Source organism: Lagenorhynchus albirostris, chromosome 3, assembly GCF_949774975.1.
Source record: "Lagenorhynchus albirostris chromosome 3, mLagAlb1.1, whole genome shotgun sequence".
Lineage (NCBI taxonomy): Eukaryota > Metazoa > Chordata > Mammalia > Artiodactyla > Delphinidae > Lagenorhynchus > Lagenorhynchus albirostris.
Genome location: NC_083097.1, coordinates 53,444,311 through 53,463,699, shown reverse-complemented (window position 1 = coordinate 53,463,699; position 19,389 = coordinate 53,444,311). Strand labels below are relative to the sequence as shown.

Sequence of the window (19,389 nt, the reverse complement as noted above, 5' to 3'; positions counted from 1 at the left end):
AAAATGAGGAAACAGAGACACACCAAGACATCAAAGAGTATGACACAAGGCAGCTTTTAGTGACTTAAAGACCTTCGCTTTTCCTCCACAACTCCTCTCACAATGTAAATCCCCAAAACTCAAGGGGCATCCACTTACTGACAGGGACTTAGACCCCTCAGTCTATTCAATGAAGGGACACAAGACCAAGGCAACCAGCCAAACAGAACTTCTTCCTCCTCCCCCTTCTACAAACAACCCATGTGGCAGGAGAGCTCCTTATTTGGAAGGGAGCAATGATCCCTTTTTGAAGGGGACTTTGACGTCTAGTGAACTCCCCTGACAATGGGCTGCTTCCACCTCGTATCCAGGTGGAGTTTTCTTATTCTTCCCTGTGGACAGTACTGTCACCAAACAGAACATCCTTTCAGAAGTCCTTTCTGCCACTGACACCTAACCTAGCCATCCCTCTCCCTCCCCCATTTCTGTTGACTTCTTAGACTATCAGAGAGAGCAAGTAATAGAGATGCAGTCCAGTCCCAGAGAAGTTTAGTGACTTGCCGAAGGTCACACAGCTAGTTAGTGACATACCTAGTTAGGAGCATAGTGTTTTTCTTCTCATCACTCTCTCATTTATCTCTAGCTCAGTGCCTGGCATACAGTTACCATTCAACCTATATCTGATACAATAAGTGAATGCTTTTCATATCTTCTATGGAACCAATCATTCTGTTTCTTGATGGGAGGTGGGACAGGGAACAGAAATGCAAACCACCTTTATTATTATTCCTATGGCCAGCAGATAAGAGGACCAGGAACCTGGAGCTGAAGGATCTGACGGTGTAGTCAATCTTCTGAGTATTGAAGGTCACCTTTCCTGTCACCTGCACATCTAGATGTGGTCATGCTTTTGTGTAGCTTGTGAATGAGTCCCATGCCTTGCCCTTGGTCTTGTGTGGGAAATTATGAAATTGTGTGTGTGTGCATGTGTTGGGGAGAGATAGGGCAGAGGCCAAAACATAACGACTGCCTCTCACAGGTAGGGACAGCAGGTGGTGAGAAAGACCAGGGGTGCAGGCCTAGGGCTGCAGTTCCTGTGCCACCAGGTCCCTCTGTGGCAGTCCATGTTGCCGGAGGCATCCTGCCACATTTGCAGGTGAAAATGAAATTGAAGAAGAGCAAATTCTTACTTACTGCTATGAAAGCCCAAACCCCATCAATACTCCCTCCCTCCGGGCCCAGGAAAATTGTGTTGCCCTCCAGCACAGTGTTTCCCAGCCCTGAGGGAGGGCTCCACCTATGAGTGGAGCACAGAAAAGCTGCTTCCCTTGTGTTGAGAACGATCTTTACAACCATTAACAGTAAGGATAGCTCAGGGCAGGAATCTCTTTGGGGCCGCTGACTGCTCCCTGGCCCCCGGGCAGCTCTGCTCCACCTTGGGCTCTGCTTCGTGTCTGAACTTGACAGGCTGAGGGATGAGGACTTGGTTGCTTGCTGAAGTTTTGTATGTGGCTGGCAAAGCTTTTGAGCATTTTAGAGGCCATGTGCCATTTGAATGAAGAATGACACTGTGATTTTCAATCTAATTTACTATAAACTGTACTCCAAAATCCTTTCCAAACCTTAGTGCATTAAAAAGGATAAAAGTATTGCCTTCTGTCTTCCTTTGCCAAGGAAAATCAGGGAGGGGCCAGTGCTGGTGCAGTCCTATTCTTTGCCAAAAGGATGACAAAGTGTTGCAAGCTCATCTCCCAGCTCTTTTATAAGAACAGAATCAATGCAGACAAAGGGAAAAGGGGACCCTTTGTGACCCACTGTCACTTTTGTTATCCCTATATATTGGCCTTTTATTTGAGGTCGGGGGTCTGAAATCCTCTGAGAAGAGGTAGTAAAATTAAAAGTACGGTAAAGTTTGTTCAGACCTAAAGAAAACAAAAAGTACGAGTTGTGGTTAAATTCTTACAAGGAATGTTATCCAAAGAGCTCATTATATTTTCAAGATGGAGTCAAGCCTGACACAGAGATGTTCAAAAGTATTTCTTTCATTTAAAGCTTAACAAAAGCAATATATCACAGTAAAAATGAAAAGACATCTGAGGAAAGGTTTTCTCCTACTCAGAGAAATGGACAAGACAAAGCTTTTAAGTGGGCTCCACTGGGCACTCAGCCTGGCTGAAATAGCACCAGCAGAGCCTCCAATGGCCCCATCAGCATGTTGACATTCAGTGACTTTTCACACTTCAAAATCTAAGTGACAAGCTTATCTCATCGAAACTACTACCATCCTCAAAACCAAAAGATTCTCAGCACAGGTGGCTAAGAAGGAAGAAAATGTTTAAAAACCACAATGAACATGAGAAAAATGGAAGTCAAAATAAAAAGGATGTTTGAACTTGAATTCAGGTTGCACTGAGGGCTTTTCTATCATTCATTCATTCCTACATCAGGCTGCTAGGGGATTAAGGGCAGTGCCAGAGAGCGGATGAGAAAACCAAGGCTGAGGTACTGCAGGCCAGGTCTAGGGCTCCTGACCAAATGCCAGACCTTAAGGCTGGAAGGAGCACCAAAGCTGCCTCTTTTTCCAAATTCCAAGTAGCATCTGGAGATGCTCTAAGACAAGATTCAACAGCTACAGCCCTGGGCCAAATCCAGCCTGCTGCCTGTTTTAGTATGGCCTATAAGCTAAGAATGGTTTTTACATATTTGAATCAAAAGAAGAATATTTTACCACACGTAAAAATTACACGAAAATCAAAATGTTTCTGTGTCCATAAATAAAGTTTTACTGGAACATGGCCCCACTTGTTCCTTTACATGTTGTCTGTGGCTGAGTTTTAACTACAACAGCAGAGTTGAGTAGTTGCAACAGAGACCTTACGGCCCACAGAGTCTAAGATGTTTACTATCTGGCCCCTTACAGAAAAGTTGCCCATCTCTCTCTAAGATCACAGAGGGAAAGAGTAAAGAACAGGGAACATTCTGTGTGCTTCTGCATTGGACCAGGAGGAAAGAGAGTTGTTTTCCCCATTAAAGATTCCTTCACCATGGAGGAGAACCTGGAGGCCAAGTTGCTCTTGGATGCTGAGGCCTGAGATAAGCAACCCTATCATGGGATTCTGACCCCTCTGGCTGTGCAGCCATTAAAGTAAATGATCTATGCATTTTCAGCTCCTGCACTCAAGTTGCTTGGGGCCCCCTGTTATCTTATGGTAAATAATAGACTGTAATCACACAAATGTGTAATTACATCAGCTAAACACTGAGGAGGGAAAAAGAGGCAAATGGGCCCCCAGTTTGTGGCACTGGGCTGTGTAGCCTGTCAGACATTCCAAACTCATACCCAGGGGCAGAACTCTGGACTTGCCTTGTTGATAAAAGGATGTTCTCAAGATGAAAATTACTTGGATTGAAGGTTTTAATGCTGTCCTGTTCTTACAATGCTCAGACTGAGTGTCAAGCAATTCTGGATCTTCGTGTAGTTGGCATTTATCCATTGAGTGTCCCACAGAGCTTTGCACCCAAGCATGCAGTGCTTCCCAGAGCTCGGAGAATGTTGCCCTACTTGTGGGAGAGAAAGGGAAGACAATGTAGGACTGTTCGCCAACAACAAGTTTGATTCATCCCTTTGTGAAAATGAATCTAAAAAGCGGCTGCATCTGTGTGTGCTGTGGAGTCAGCACAGTTGGCACTGTTTACAGCCCCATTTGTTGTGGCTGCTTCATGTGCACAGATTTGGCGAGGGGAGAGATTTCCATATTAAAGTCATTCTCCTGAGCACTTGGTGGTTGGTTCTCCAGTTACACAGTTCTTTGCCTACCATGCTCCTGGACTTGACAGACCAGCCTGGAATAATTTGGGGATGCGGTAGCATATAGGGCAGCCAGTGCCTTGAGTCTGAGGATGAACAGGCATCTTGAGATGGAGGGAAAAGTCCAAAGAAGGATTCTGACACAGAGGACACATGCTGACATAGTTCGAACTTATAGCATGAATTTTTCCAACAAAAAGCATTCTAAAAATCCAATCTGCACCTTGGAAATCTGCTTGAATTCCAAATCCTAAAGAAAAAGAGTTCTGGAACTCTTTAGGAAGGAAGCAAGAGACAGAGGGAAGGAGGCAGGGAGGGAGGGAAGGGTGTGATGGGTTTTGATATGGCAAATTGGCTAGGGTAAACTATAAGGACAGAAGGGAGGGCAGCAGCCATCTTGCAGCAAACGCGTACCTTCTCCCAGTTATTCAATCGAACACTAATCTAGGCACCGCTATAAAGGGATTTTGCAGATCAAATTAAAGTCCTTAATCAATCGACTTAAAATAAAATTATGTTGGTAGGCCTAACTTAACCAGTGGATGCCCTTTAAAGAGGGCGTGGGCATTCCCTGCACCACACACCAATAGCATCTTGGTGTTCGGCTCCGCTCTCCCCTCACAGGCACTTCCATTCCTGCCTGCCTGCAACAGCTTCAGCCTATGCCTATGGGGTTCAGATTGCTCTTGATCTTTCCTCTTAGATCTGTCTGCCCATGGATTCCAGCTTCTACAATCATGTTAGCCAATTCCTTGTAATATCTACTGGTTCTGCTTCTCTGGTCGAACCTGACTCATACAGAGGACAAGTTAGTCTAGCCTTGCAAATCAGGACATGACACAGGCCCATGATGTTATAAAGTCCACCAACAAAGTTGTTCTCGATTCTCTTCCACCCCCACCTAAGGGATGTGACAGTTTTATATCTAAACCATGGCTCAGTTGGGCCACGATTTGCGATAAGGGGGTTAGTAGGGGACTACAGCAGATACTCCAGTGTGTCATTCACAAAGCCTCCAGAAGGTTCTGCTACTCTCCTCCCATACCCAGGCTGAGAATCTCTGCAGCCAAGAGCCTCTGTGAGGTGGGCAAGGGAATTTTGGGTTCTTTTCTTCCATTGATAATATGTTCACCCAAAGGTATATCCGGGTGGGAGAATGCTAGAACCTGGCAATGATGGAGCAGTCACACCACCAGATCTACATTCAACACAAGCTTTTCTCTGTTCTCCCCACTTCCAGCACCAGAGCAGGAATGATTCGGCCCAATCAGCACATTTTTTGTTAGTTTGCATACTCCTTTTCTACTCAGTAAATCATCAAGTAAGAAAACTTTTTTCCTGTATTTAGCCACCACTCCCACCTGGCCTTAGGGCAGAGTCAGAAGAGAGTACAGGTTTGCATGGCGGGGAAGGGGGCTTTGTGGCCTTCAACACTGGCCCATTCTGGGATGCTCAGGTTCCCTAGGGAAGGGTGCAGAGGGCCCCTCAGTGCTGGAAGAGGATAAAGGAAGGGGAGGGTGGGCAGGGACGGGAAAGAGCCTGATTTCTTTCAGCTTCCCCATCCAATTTCCAGACTCTTCACCCAGGGGGGGCCTCAAAATCCAGGTGGAAGTCCTTGAAGCTAGAAACTCCTGTGTTTGATTTTATGTTTATGTCAGGCACAGACAGATCAACAGGCCCTTGGAAACACAACTAAGGAGGCTTCTGCTTGTTGTTTACCTCACAAATGACCAAGAAGAAGTTGACACACAAGCAGTATGTTTTTAATGATGCACTAATGTAAAATCTTATGTATGAGAAGACATGGTACACACGGTTCCTATCAAAATCAATTTACCCTGTGGTTTTGCATCAGAGCCAGCCGAGACCCTCAGCTGAAGCGGGCATCATTGAGAAGAGCGTCTGTTCCTCCCTCAGTATCCCTGCTCGTGTGGACCTCGATGGGCTGCACTTGCTGCCCAACTCAGTAATATTGCAGAAGCAATATTTCCATGTTTTCCTTATGAAGATGCTTTCTTTTCTAAAGAAAAAGAAGATAATAGTTCTTGCTGAAGATAAAGGTTCTTTATCTTCAGCAAGAACTATTTCTGTTGGAATTAGACTATAGGATAATATCAATTCGGGAACAAACTTTTGGCTAAGACTGAAGATTCTCACTTGGCTGGATCACGTTTTTGGAAAGTGAAAAAAACTTTAAAAAGAAAAAAGAAAGAAAACAATTCAGACAAGGCATTCCTTTGTGTTTAGTTGATTCAAAATCAACTTTATATCGAATGAGGAAAAAATAAAACTGATCATGTGAATACTATTTCTAAAAGGAGAGAGAATCTTTTTACCAATTAAAAATGCATTGGTAAACATATATTTAAACACACACACACACACACACACACACCCCATGTTTCAGGCCTACCAAAAGCAAAAGAAGTAATACATTCACACAACTAGCCTTTTGCCTCTTTCAAAACTAAAACAATTAAAATTATTAAAGAATACTGTTAGCCTCAATGAGGTTTGTGAACTTTCCTGTAAAACAGGCTTTATGTCTGTGATTAATATATTTCTGAACCAAAAATTGAGACACAATGTCCGACACAGAATTTGCAGGGGGAGAGAGGATAGTTCCAGGAAATCCTAGACACATGGTTGCTGTAATGACACCACATGTAGAATAGCACCAATTTTTAAAGTTCTTCAGTTATAAGAATTATATTCTATACATTCCTTACATCCCTCCTCCCCCAAGGGCCTAGAAGATTACTGGTCATGCAGCAGGGCTCAATATGCTTGGACTCTACTTTATGGTTTATAAAATACTTTTACCTTTTTTATTTCATTTAATCATCAAAAATATCTTGACATGAAACAAAGAAGCAATTATGACTGTACCCATTTTATTGAAAGTACTATTATAAGGACCTACTATATAAGCACAGGGAACTCTTCTCAATACTCTGTAATGACCTATATGGGAAAAGATTCTAAGAAGAGTGGATATATGTATATGTATAACTGATACATTTTGCTGTACAGCAGAAACTAATGCAACGTTGTAAATCAACTATAATAAAAAAATTTTTTAAAAAGGAAAGTACTATTAAATTCCCCATTCTGCTTTTATAGACAAAGGGGAAAAATGCCAAAGGTCATATAAACAGTAAATGGCAGAGCTGAGACTCATAAACACTCATTGATTAATGAACTGATTGATTCAAGGAACTGCTCTTTATTACCTGTGTAATTGGCAAAGACAAGAATAGAACTGAAGGCTTAGCTGATGTGGTTAGCTGTGCATTCCCACGTAGCTCTGCAATGAACATAATAAGCTCGAATATATCAAAATTAAAAGTTTCTGCAGCATAAAAGACAGTTGTAAAAATGAAAAGAAAAGCTGCATACTGTGAGAAAATATGCACAAAATGCATATCTGATAATGGACTGGTACCCAGAATACATAAAAAACTCTCAAACGTTAATAATGAGAAAACAAACAACCTTAATTAAAAATGGGCAAAAGATTTGAAGAAACACTTCCTCAAAGAAATATGGATGGCAAATAGGCACATAAAAAGACTCTCAAAACCATTAGTCATTAGGGAAATGTACATTAAAATCACACTGAGATACCACAATACACCAATTAGAATGTAAACAAACAAAAGAAACTGGCATTACCTAGGGTTGGTGAGAATGCAGAGCACCTGGAACTCTCATACACCGCCAGGGGGCATAAAAAGTGGTATACCCACTTAGGAAAACTCTTCAGCAATTTCTTAGAAAGTTAAACATACATTTCCCACACAACCCAGCAATACCCATTCCTAGGTATCTATCCAAGGAAATTAAAATTTATGTTCACGTAAAAAACTGTAAAAAATGTTTATAGCATCTTCAGTCATAATTGTCAAAAACTGGAAACAACCCAAGTAGGAGATAGATAAATTGCAGTACATCTATACATTGGAATACTACTCGGCAGTAAAAAGGAACAAACTACTGATACATGCAACAACATGGATGAATCTCAAAAATAGTATTTTAAGTGAAAGAAGTGAGATACAAAAGGATAAATACTGTATGATTCCACTTTTATGACACTGTTGAGAAGAAAAAGATCTGTAGGAGCGAAATCTGATCAGTGGTTTCCAGGGAGTATGGTGGAGGGACAGAATTAATTATAAAGGGGCATGAGGGAACTTTTTCTGGGGGTGGTGGAAATATTCTATAACTTTAGTTTGGTGCAGTTACATGACTGTATATGTTTTTCAAAACTTATAGAACTATACACTTAAAATGGGTGAATTTTATTGTATGTAGATGATACCTCAATAAACCTTACTTTTTAAAACAGTGAGAAAGAAAATAGACTTGCACCAAAAAAACAAACAAATATAAAGAAACCCAAGGGCTTCCCTGGTGGCGCAGTGGTTGAAAGTCTGCCTGCTGATGCAGGGGACACAGGTTCGTGCCCCGGTCCGGGAAGATCCCACATGCCACGGAGCGGCTGGGCCCGTGAGCCATGGCCGCTGAGCCTGTGTGTCTGGAGCCTGTGCTCCGCAATGGGAGAGGCCAAAACAGTAAGAGGTCCGCGTACAGCAAAAAAAAAAAAAAAAAAAGAAACCCAAAATACAAAGTCATATGAGATGACAAGTCAGCTTAATACTAGTTGATGTCTATAAGATACAAGGAAGGTATGTATGATTTGTATGATTTTAATCATATTTATATAATAAATTTTCATATATTTGGAAGAAAACCAACTGTGCTTAACTGGGTTGTCAACAAGAAAAATACTTATATAGATGCCAGAGAAGGCAATTTAGGATATAAACTATTCCCCATATATAGTGGGCTGAATGGAGGCCCCAAAAGATAAGTGCACATCCTAATCCTCGGAACCTATGAATGTTACCTTATATGGCAAAAGTATGAATATTATCTTACATGGCAGAAGGGGTCATTAAGTTAAGGATCTTGAGAGGAGGATTATTTGGGTCTGCCTTAAACACAATCCCATGTACCTTTATAAGGAGGGAACTGTGAGACACACAGAGGAGAAGGCCATGTGAAGATAGAGGCAGAGGTTGGAGTGATGCAGCCACAAGCCCAAAACTGCTGGCAACCACCAGAAGCTGGAAGAGGCAAGGAAGGGGTTCTCCCCTAGAGCCCCTAGAAGGAGCACAGCCCTGTCACCTTGATTTCACTCAGTGAAACTGATCTTCGACTCTGGCCTCCAGAATTACAAGAGAATAAATTTCTGTTGCTTCAAGTCACCAAGTTTACTGGTAAATTTGTTACAGCAGCTATAGGAAATGAATGTTTGTACATTATATGTATATGTTTGTATATATGTATACATATACATATATATGTATATACATATACATATAGGTATAATGTTTGTACATTATAATGATATGGCAATATAAGGACATGAGTATACATGCCTAATTCGACCACAGGAAGTAGGCCCTGTGTGAATTTTTCTTGGATTGTACTGACCAAGGTATCACGTTGCTTGGATTGTTTCCCCACCTCTCAACATCACACCTGGTGGTGGGCCTGCCCAGAGGAAGAAGCAGAACCACAGCCACTGCAGTAGAGGCTGCTCCTTACCGACCCAGTGGCCACTCTCCCTTCTTCCTTAGTAACAGGCACCTACACAGTTAGACTCTGCAATGCGCTCAGCAGACAAGCTACATTTCCAAACATCCCTTTTAGATACAGGCGGCCAATGAGATTTAAGTAGAAGTTACTGGAGAAAGCTGCAGAGAAAGGTCTCCAAAAGAAGTTGATTCAAATGGGATGCAACTGACTTTACTCACCTCCTTTCCTTCTTCCTGCTGTCTACAAGGCAAAAGTGATGGGTAGAGCTCCAGCAGCCATCTCTTGACAGTGAGGTAACCTTGAACAGAGAAGGCATGCACTAAGAATAGAGTAGCAAGAAAGACAGAAGGAGCCTGGGTTCCTGAGGACCATGGAGCTGCTGTACTAGCTCTGAGCCGCTTGCTTCTGTTTCACATGAAAGGAAACACAAGAGGGCTTTATTTGGTTAAAGCCATTGTTATTTTGAGTCTCTATTAATAGAAGTCAAAAGCAATTCCTAACTGATTTCAGGATCTAATTAACTTTATTAAATAATACTGAAAAACTAGAAAGTTAAAAATGAAAAGTTGTGAATATCTGGATTTCTCCTCTGCTTTAGTTTTCTTGAGAACAAATGTGCTGATCTCATAGAAGATTCCTATTATTTTAATGCTAATCTTTGATTTTTTTCTTTTTCAGTTAAACTGAAAATGAATAGAAATGTACAAGTTAGTTATAAGTCACATCACTCTATGTCCTCAAAACTGCATGAAAAGAGTACCCAGCCCTGTTACTTATTCCAAATCAGGAAAAAGATACCTTAGCAGCCAAATTACCAATTCCCCCCATCTTCTTATATTAGTATCCAGTGTACCCAAAGAGCATCAAAACATTTCCTTACTAAAGTATGTAATTTTGCATTTTGTAGGGGCTGGCTAACTTATTTGGATTCTAAAGAATTCAGACAATTTTCTCCTGATCACTAAAAACACAATTAAATCTACAAAACAGGTATAAAGATGCAAATTCTAAAATCTTAAAAAAAAAAGTGAACTCTCAGATGAGGGGAATGAATAGGGACAACTGCTGAGTGAAGTGCTTAAAAGCAGATTTATAAAAGAATACCTAGAATAAATGATAAAAATGAGAATAAAAGAACCTCCTGAGGTTATAAAATATAAGAGGACCAGCAGCCGGTGGGACTGACTGCCTGTGGGCCTGAACCTTCTCAGCCTCACTTCTGTTTACAAGAGCCCCATTCACACCACCTTACAAATCCTCCATTCACACCACCTCACAGGCTGTCCTGCCTGGGGGAGCAGTTTGGGGAAAGCAAGGAATATAAACAGAACGCATAATAAACAAGATCACAAGTCCTGCCAGGTACAGGACATAAGGCAAAACAGTTCGTCTACACTGGGCTCCTAATCTAATTTTACCCTCGTTTGCGTTTCCTTCACCCCCATGTTTCCTAAAAGGGAGGTTTAAACCAGTTCAGGGGAAATCAAAACTGAGACGTTCTTGTTGGGTGCACTTCCTGTTGAAAGGAAGCCACTGTACACACACAGGGTGACACTCCAGGAAGCACTCTCCAGGGAGCCACCCTAAGGACACTTCCCAAACAATCGTAACCATAAATGTGTCTGTTCAGCTTATGCCACTGGGTAACAGAATTGAGAGGAATGGGGAGTCACTTCACCTACACTTTATTTTCTGCTGGGGAACATTATTATAGACATCTGAATGTGCCAAATCTGCTAGCAATCACACAGGGGTCCACTCAAACCACCATCTTTTCTTCCGTCTACCACAGCATACGTTCCAATACTGAAGTTAAACATGCCATTTTGGCTAATTCTACCATGATGGAGCAAGAGACTGAAAGTGAAATTGGAAGTTTAGTCAACAATTTACATGAAAGCAAGTTATGGGGGAGGGAGGTTGAGAAGACACATACAGACACATACAAACAGACACACACACACACACACACACACACACACACACACACACACACACACACACACACACGGGTTGAGTAACCAATGATTGACTATATTCATTTGTTTCCCTTTGTGAATTCAGTGAAATGAGTTTATGGGAATAAACAAAGTATAAATCATGCATTTTAATTCTACAAATTTTAATTAATGTTTAAATGTATAACTTTATTCTAATTTGAGTCAGCTTACACTTACACATGTAATCAAATATTAAATTAACTTAATTATCAAAAAAAGAAAATTAGAACAAACTGTTAAGAGACCATGGAGGAAGAGGCACTCTCACATTGCAGATGGGAGTATGAAATGTTACAATCTCTACAAAGGGGAATTTGGAATTCTAGATGAATTTACCATTTAGACCTGAAAAAATCCACTTCTAGGAATATATCTTGAAAATACACCTGCATCCATGAGAAATAGCATATGCATAAGTGTATTAATTATCTATTGCTACATCACAAATACACTTACCAATTGTCTCAGTTTGTCTAGGATTGTGGATTTTACTGAAACTCATAACTTTCAGTGCTCAAACTAGAACAGCCCCAGGCAAACACAGACTGTTGGTCATTCTAATAACAAATTGTCCTAAAATTTAGAAAATATATTCAGTAAGCTTGACAGAGGTCTTGGAAATGATTTTTTTTCCTGACACCAAAAGCAAAAACAAACAAGTGGAAGTACATCAAACTAAAAAGCTTCTGCACAGCAAAGGAAATCAACAAAATGAAAAGACAATATACTGAATAGGAGAAAATATTTGCAAATTATATATCTGATAAGGGGTTAAAATTCAGAACATATAAGGAATTCATACAACGCAACAGCAAAGGAAAAGCAAGCAATCCAATTTTTAAAATAGGCAGAAGATCCAAATAGATACTCTTCTGAAGAAGACATACAGATGACCAAGAGGTACATGAAAAGATGCTCAACATCACTAATCATCAGGGAAATGCAAATCAAAACCACAATGAGATATCTATCACCGCACACCTGTTAAAATGGCTATTATCAAAAGGACAAGAAATAACAAGTAGAAAACAGGGAGGATGTAGAAAAAAGGGAAACCTTTTATACTGTTTGTGGGATTATAAATTGGTACAGTCACTATGGAGAACAGTATGGAGATTCCTCAAAAAATTAACCTAGCAATTCCACTTCTGGGTATTTATCCTAAGAAACCAAAAGCACTAACTTGAAAAGATATATGTACCCCCATGTTCACTGCAGCACTATTTAAAATAGCCAAGATACAGGAGACAACCTAAGTGTCCATCAGTGGATCAATGGGTAAAGAAAATGTGATACACACACACACACACACACACACACACACACACAGAGGAATATTGTTCAGCCATAAAAAAGAATAAATTTTTGATATTTGCAACAATATGGATGGACCTCAAGGGCATTATGCTATTTCTATCTGAAATAAGTCAGACAGAGAAAGACAAATACTATATGATCTCACTTATACATAGAATCTAAAAAACAAACAAAAACCAAGCTCATAGTTACAGAAAACAGTTTGGTGGTTGCCAGAGGTGGAAGACTGGGGGGAGGGGAGAAATGGGTGAAGGGGGCTAAAATATACAACCTTCCAGTTATAAAAATATGTGATGGGGCTTCCCTGGTGGCGCAGTGGTTGAGAGTCTGCCTGCCAATGCAGGGGACACGGGTTTGTGCCCCGGTCCGGGAGGATCCCACATGCCTTGGAGCAGCTAGGCCCGTGAGCCACGGCCACTGAGCCTGCGCGTCCGGAGCCTGTGCTCCGCAACGGGAGAGGCCGCAGCAGTGAGAGGTCCGTGTACCGCAAAAAAAAAAAAAAAAATGTGATGGGGATGTAATGTTCAGCATGGTAACTATAGTCAATAATACTGTATTGCATATTTGAAAGTTGCCAAGAGAATAGTTCTCGTTACAAGAACAAAAATTGTAACTATGTGTGGTGATGGATATTAACTAGACTTATTGTGGTTATTATTTGGCAATGTATACAAATACCAAATCATTATGTTGTACACCTGAAACTAATATAACGTTATATGTGAATTATATTTCAATTCTGAAAAAGTTTAGGGCTTCCGTGGTGGCGCAGTGGTTGGGAGTCCATCTGCCGAAGCGGGGGACGGGGGTTCGTGCCCCGGTCTGGGAGGACCCCACGTGCCGCGGAGCGGCTGCGCCCGTGGGCCATGGCCGCTGAGCCTGCGCATCCGGAGCCTGTGCTCCGCAACGGGAGAGGCCACAGCAGTGAGAGGCCCGCATACCAGGAAAAAAAAAAAAAAAAAGTTTAAAAAAACAGAACTTAAAATGCTAAAACTAGAACAGTCCCAGGCAAACCGGAACTGACTGTCATCCTAGTAACAAAATGCACTAAAATTTAGCAGCTTAAAACAATACACTTTATTTAGCTCACAACTTCTGTGAGTCAGGAATCCAGGCAAGGCTCAGCTGAACTTGTGTTCACAGCCTCTGACAGGGCTGCGTTCAAGCGTCAAAGAGGGCTAGGGCCTCATCCGAAGGCTCAACCATGGGAGGATGTGTCCAAGCTTACTTACATGATTGTTGGCAGCACTCAGTTCCGTTGGGCTGTTGGAATGCAGGCTTTGGTTATTTGGTGGCTGCGGACAGGAGGTCACCCTTAGTTCCTTGCCATGTGGGCCTCTCCAACATAGCAACTTGCTTCATTAAAGCCAAAAGAGAGAATTTTCTAGCAAGGCAGAAGTCACATTTCTGGTAACCTAGTCACAGAAGTGATGGCCGTTCAATATTGCTGTCTTCTTTGGTTAGAGGTAAGTTATGCAAGGGGAGTGGCTTATACAATGCCAGGAGATAGGACTCACCTGGGGCCAGCAAAGACTGACCCTCGGCCTAGACACATCAGAACACATCTGTGTTCTATTTCAAATCCTCTCAACTCTCACGTGTTACTCGAGCTACCAGTGCAACAAAGCCCCAAGTCTTGATTAGCTTTACACAGGTGCAACCTGACAGTGCTTTGCTTCGAGCCTGTGCTGATGTCTGATACAGATCATGGTATTCTGAGGGGTAACACAGATGGACAGAAGTACATTGTTTCTTGAATTTTATTTAAAAGAAGGAAAAAAAAACTTAAGAGCTACAGAGCAGAAAGCTTAAGTTGGATGCTACAATGGAAAAATCATGGCCCTCCACCTGGGTTCCCAGGTAAGTTTGTTCATAGACTCAGAGCCCACTGATTGAAGGGGAGACTGGGTCTTCTCGAAGAAGAGCCCTGCAAGTCCATTACAAGTATAAACAATAAGCATTCCCTCAATCTTTCCCCAAAGTGACCTAGAGACATTTACCAGAATAACTGTGTACTGTAGAAAGGGAAATACAGAGTTGTTTCGACCTTACACTGCTACCAAGAAATCATAAATGCCATTTGCTACTATTTTTCTGGTTAGAGGAGAAAGTACAGAGGACAGGTAATAAATGAAATTCTCACCCTGCTCCATGTCATAGTGAAACCACTAGTTATTTCTCCAGTAATTGAGTTTATAATGGTATAGGTAAACTTAGAAAATGGAAACCCGTGTTCACATTAGTTCCCTGAATTTTGAAGTTAGAGCCTTTATAGTAAGAACTGTCATGTAGAAGGCCAGTGTGATTTTTTTTTTTTTTTCCGGTACGCGGGCCTCTCACCGCTGCGGCCTCTCCCGTTGCAAAGCACAGGATCCGGACGCGCAGGCTCAGCGGCCATGGCTCACGGGCCTAGCCGCTCCACGGCATGTGGGATCTTCCCGAACCGGGGCACGAACCCATGTCCCCAGCATCAGCAGGCGGACTCTCAACCACTGTGCCACCAGGGAAGCCCCCCCAGTGTGATTTTTATAGTTCTAACAGCTTTGGGTGATAGGTATATGCAAAGCAAAATTAGATACCGCCCATATTCTTCTCGGGCATCATTTGAGGGGGGTTTAAAAGTCCTGAAGCCAGAACGTGCCCTATGGGTGTAATGTGAGGCACACTGGGCACCCTAAGTATGCCCTCCACCCACCAGTCTACTTTTGTAAAAGGTAATTACCCCTGAGGGGAGTAACACATTAAAGGAAGTCAGCTATACCTTCTATATCACCCATCAGAGGATCTTCTTAGCCCCAACTAGACACTCACACGATAATCATAGGCCACAACTGATCTACTCAGAACAATGTAGGGCAGGACCACAGGTCACCAGCAGGTCAGCACCAGGGATCTGCATCAGGGAAAGTCTGTATATCAACCTGCACAGCCATTCAGCACTAGCTTCTGCTCAGATACAAGGGATTAGAGCCACACTGGGCAGGTGTGAGAGCTAACCTGGCTTAATATCCTCACTCCCCAAAGGAGCCAGTAACTCCTATAACAACTTCCTAGACAGGCTTTCATGCCTCCCAGGGGACACCCCGTTATAAAAGTCACCACACCCAGGGAGGCCTAAAGAATGGTGTCCTGGGCTTCCCTGGTGGCGCAGTGGTTGGGAGTCCACCTGCCGATGCAGGGGACACCGGTTCAGGAAGATCCCACATGCCGCAGAGCGGCTAGGCCCGTGAGCCATGGCCGCTGAGCCTGCGCATCCGGAGCCTGTTGCTCCACAACAGGAGAGGCTGCAGCAGTGAGAGGCCCGCGTACCGGAAAAAAAAAAAAAAAAGAATGGTGTCCTTAGCAGGAATGTATGGTCCTTGATAGCTCCTCCCAGCCCGAATACAACTGACCAGACAGGGGTTATTTTATTGCCAGCAATGTTGCTTGGAAATACAGTTTGCATTTTACCCTTAAAAGGTTGCCAGAATAACAGAGCTTTACAGTTACCCAAAGGTCAAGTCCTCATGCAGAAGAGAAAGGCTTATTTACCCTCAGCCACCCTGGGTAAAGAGCAGAGCCTACAGATCCTGCTCTTCTTTAGGAAGGAGCTACTAGAGCTGCAGGAGTGTTCTGGCATCTCTGGGGAGCTGCATGGAAAGACACAGGTGGAAGGAGGGGAATTCCTGAACCAGCTTTATCTCCTCCCTTTGTTTTTCTGAAACAAGCCCTACTTGAAGTATGAGGCTGACGTGTTTGTTTCAAATAGGGAGGCTATGGTGGCAAAAACCCAGACAAATCTTAGGGCTTCATCTGACAACAGAGACTGAGGTGCTTGGGACCATTAAAGCAAAATGTTAACTTAATAGATGTCCTACAAACAGAAAATTCAGGCGATGGATGATGGTGAGAGTTGCACAACAATGTGAATGTACTTAGTGCCACCGAACTGTACAGTTAAATATGGTTATAGTTTTTAAAAAATAAAAGCAGAACGTAAATGCCGCCCACTCTCCTCCACTGCACCCTTCAGATCAGGCAGGACAGTCTTACCCAGGGTCCAGAAAGTCCCCTATTAGCTACCTATGAGGCTCGCCCTAGGGGGTTACTCAGAAGCAGCTCTCCTGAGCCCCTGAAAGCTATACTCCTCCCAGGTAAGCCTGCAGGCCTTCAACACAGGTCCTGGGTTGGCAGGGACCCCTCACCTAAAAGCTTTCCTCTCTCAGGGCCCCGAGCCCTTAGGCCCCTTCAACTCTCTGCTCCCTTCCATAGGGCACCCTCTTTCCCTCTCCTAGATTTTGTCATTTGGCTCCATTCCACGTCCCCTGGGATGGAGCTGAAGAGAGTTTAGGGTCCACATGGATGAAGGGAAGAATGAAGGTCAAGTGTTCATTTCCACAGTGATCAAACTGTTTTCCTAGCGAGTGGATGCCTCAGTAGCAATCTTCTGTTCTATTTTGCTGAAGGGATCTCTGATTCTTTTCTCCCCCTCTGAGTTATGTTAAGAACAGGTCTTCTTCTCTCCTCTTAGTTTGATGGGTACCATCCCCCAGGAGATGAAACGCAAGGAACTCATTCTGCATATAAATACTTCCAATTTTACAGAAGCCTGCCTTGTTTATTCCAGGAAACTGAATGTCCGTGGAAAATGGTTTGCCCTGAAAGACCTCACCTCTTCCCAAGGATGTGCGGCGGGCAAACTCTTAAGGGTCTGCCCTGTCCTCCTTATGGCCAAACTCTCCCCTTGCAGCTTGTGGACTGGCACCAGCCCAATGGAGAAAACTCGGTTCTTTTCTCCCTCAGCAAGTCCAATATGCTCCTTTAATGAGTCTAGTGGTGCTATGGTCAACTGTCCAGAGAGCCAAGAACAGGCTTGGTGGGGGCAGGGAGGGTGGGTGAGGACTGATGAGCTGGCATCTGTGAGTCAAGGTGAGCTATGCAATGATTCCTTAATGAATGTGTTTAAGGGGAGGAGATGAAATATTGGGCAGTCTGAGAGGACAGAGGGGGAGAACTAGGGAAAGAGAGCAGATGTTGTAAAAGATACTCTTTCATGTTTCCTGTGCACTAGAAATCTGCAGATGTATGTTGGCAGGGCTACACTCAGAGAACAGAGGGAGGCTGGAGTTTACACATCTGGAAATCATTTGGCAGGGGGCAGAGTTCAAACATATTCTGCTTCAGCCGCTCGCAGACCTTCCTTGCTGCGCAGGCTGTGGCTGAGTGAGGGGCTGCCATTCAAAGACTCCCTCCGGCCTCACTCCAGGGGAAGCCCTACCTAAGCCGTGGGTTTGCCTCTGTATCGGTTCAGTCACGTAGAAAAGTTGAAAGGCTGACAAAGAGAGAGAACGGGATGGGGGAAGGACAGGAGCGAAGCAGAGAATTCACCACAACTGAGAGAAGGCTGGCTGGAAATCAAGAAACAAAATGTACTTGGACCAAATCCAGTGCATGAGTTAACTTGAGAGCAAAGAACACCATTCAGTGGAGGGGGAAAAAAAAGGCCTCCTCTGCTGCATAGTAACACCCAGGGATCATGCTCACACCACAGTTACTTTTCTCAGAAATCCCTGTACATTTTGCCTTCATTGATTTCAGGAATGCGGAGGGCCCTCTTGATCCTGAGGGAATTACTCCCTTTGGAAGGATTTATGGGGTTCTGCAAAGAGAGAGAGCAAGGTCTCTGAGGGCCCGGTCATCACCCCACTGACCCGCAGCCTCTGCTGCCACTGTGAGATGGGGTCCCTCCCAGAAGGGGACAAGGTCAGCTCGGGTGTTTAGCTTCCCTCTGAGGGGAAGCATATCTTGGGTGAACTTGTGTCCTGGCTCAAAGTTCCTGCCATGCTCAACCGTGTAGACATATTGGCTGCAGCTGCTGGCAGGCTAGGCTTCGGGCTCCATGTGGCCTGTGCAGGAGGTGAACTCACAGGGAGTGTCTTGAGTTAAAGGCACTGGGGCTCACCCAGGCGGGTTAATATGGCCCAGGACCTCAGAAGGATCAGAGTCCACTTGGGGAGAGAACAGAGCACATGAAAAGATGAGTAACAAAATACAGCCAAATGGAATAAATGTCAAGTGTGAGATAAAACATGCTCGGATGGATCTCCTCATAATCCCCATCCCCAAAACCTGTTTAACTTCCTGTCCCCTCTACCTTCATGGATGTCTCTGCCATTCTGTGCTTGCCCAAGGAGAAATATTCATTTCTCCCCCTCAACTTATGTCCAATTCGGCCACAGGTCCCGTTGATCTTATGCCTTCACATCTATTCAATGTCTGTTACCCTCAGCATCTCTAGCCTGAATCGCTGCAGCAGCCTCTGAATCAGTCTCCCTGCTGCCAATCTTGTCTCAAGTCCATTCTCTGAGTTATCTTTCTGAAAAGTAAATCTGAGTGTGTCATTGCTCTAAATGGTTCAATGGTTCTCCACAGCTTTCAGGATAAGCTCAACCTCCTAAGCATGACACACAAAATCTTCACCATCTGGCTTTTGTCCACTTTCCGAACCTCATCTTCAGTGGTGCCCTGGTAAATGTTAACAACCAGGCCTCCAGACACACAGTGTGTCATCTTATACAACACACTCCCCGTGAACAATGAACTTCTTCCAGCTTCCTGGCCACACCCGAATCTCTCCCTCACCCGGGCCTCTGCATATCTTTCTCTCTCTGCCCAGAAAGACCTTCTTTCCACCTCCCC

General features: G+C 43.4%; 1 long non-coding RNA gene across 1 annotated transcript in view; it reads right to left on the bottom strand.

The window, feature by feature from the left end:
* LOC132518094 (uncharacterized) overlaps positions 1-19,389 on the bottom strand; it is a 479,628-nt gene that overhangs the window by 400,513 nt on the left and 59,726 nt on the right. Inside the window, exon 3 of the long non-coding RNA XR_009539861.1 lies at positions 9,613-9,692. This is a non-coding gene — a long non-coding RNA (uncharacterized LOC132518094). The remainder of the gene's footprint in view (positions 1-9,612; positions 9,693-19,389) is intronic.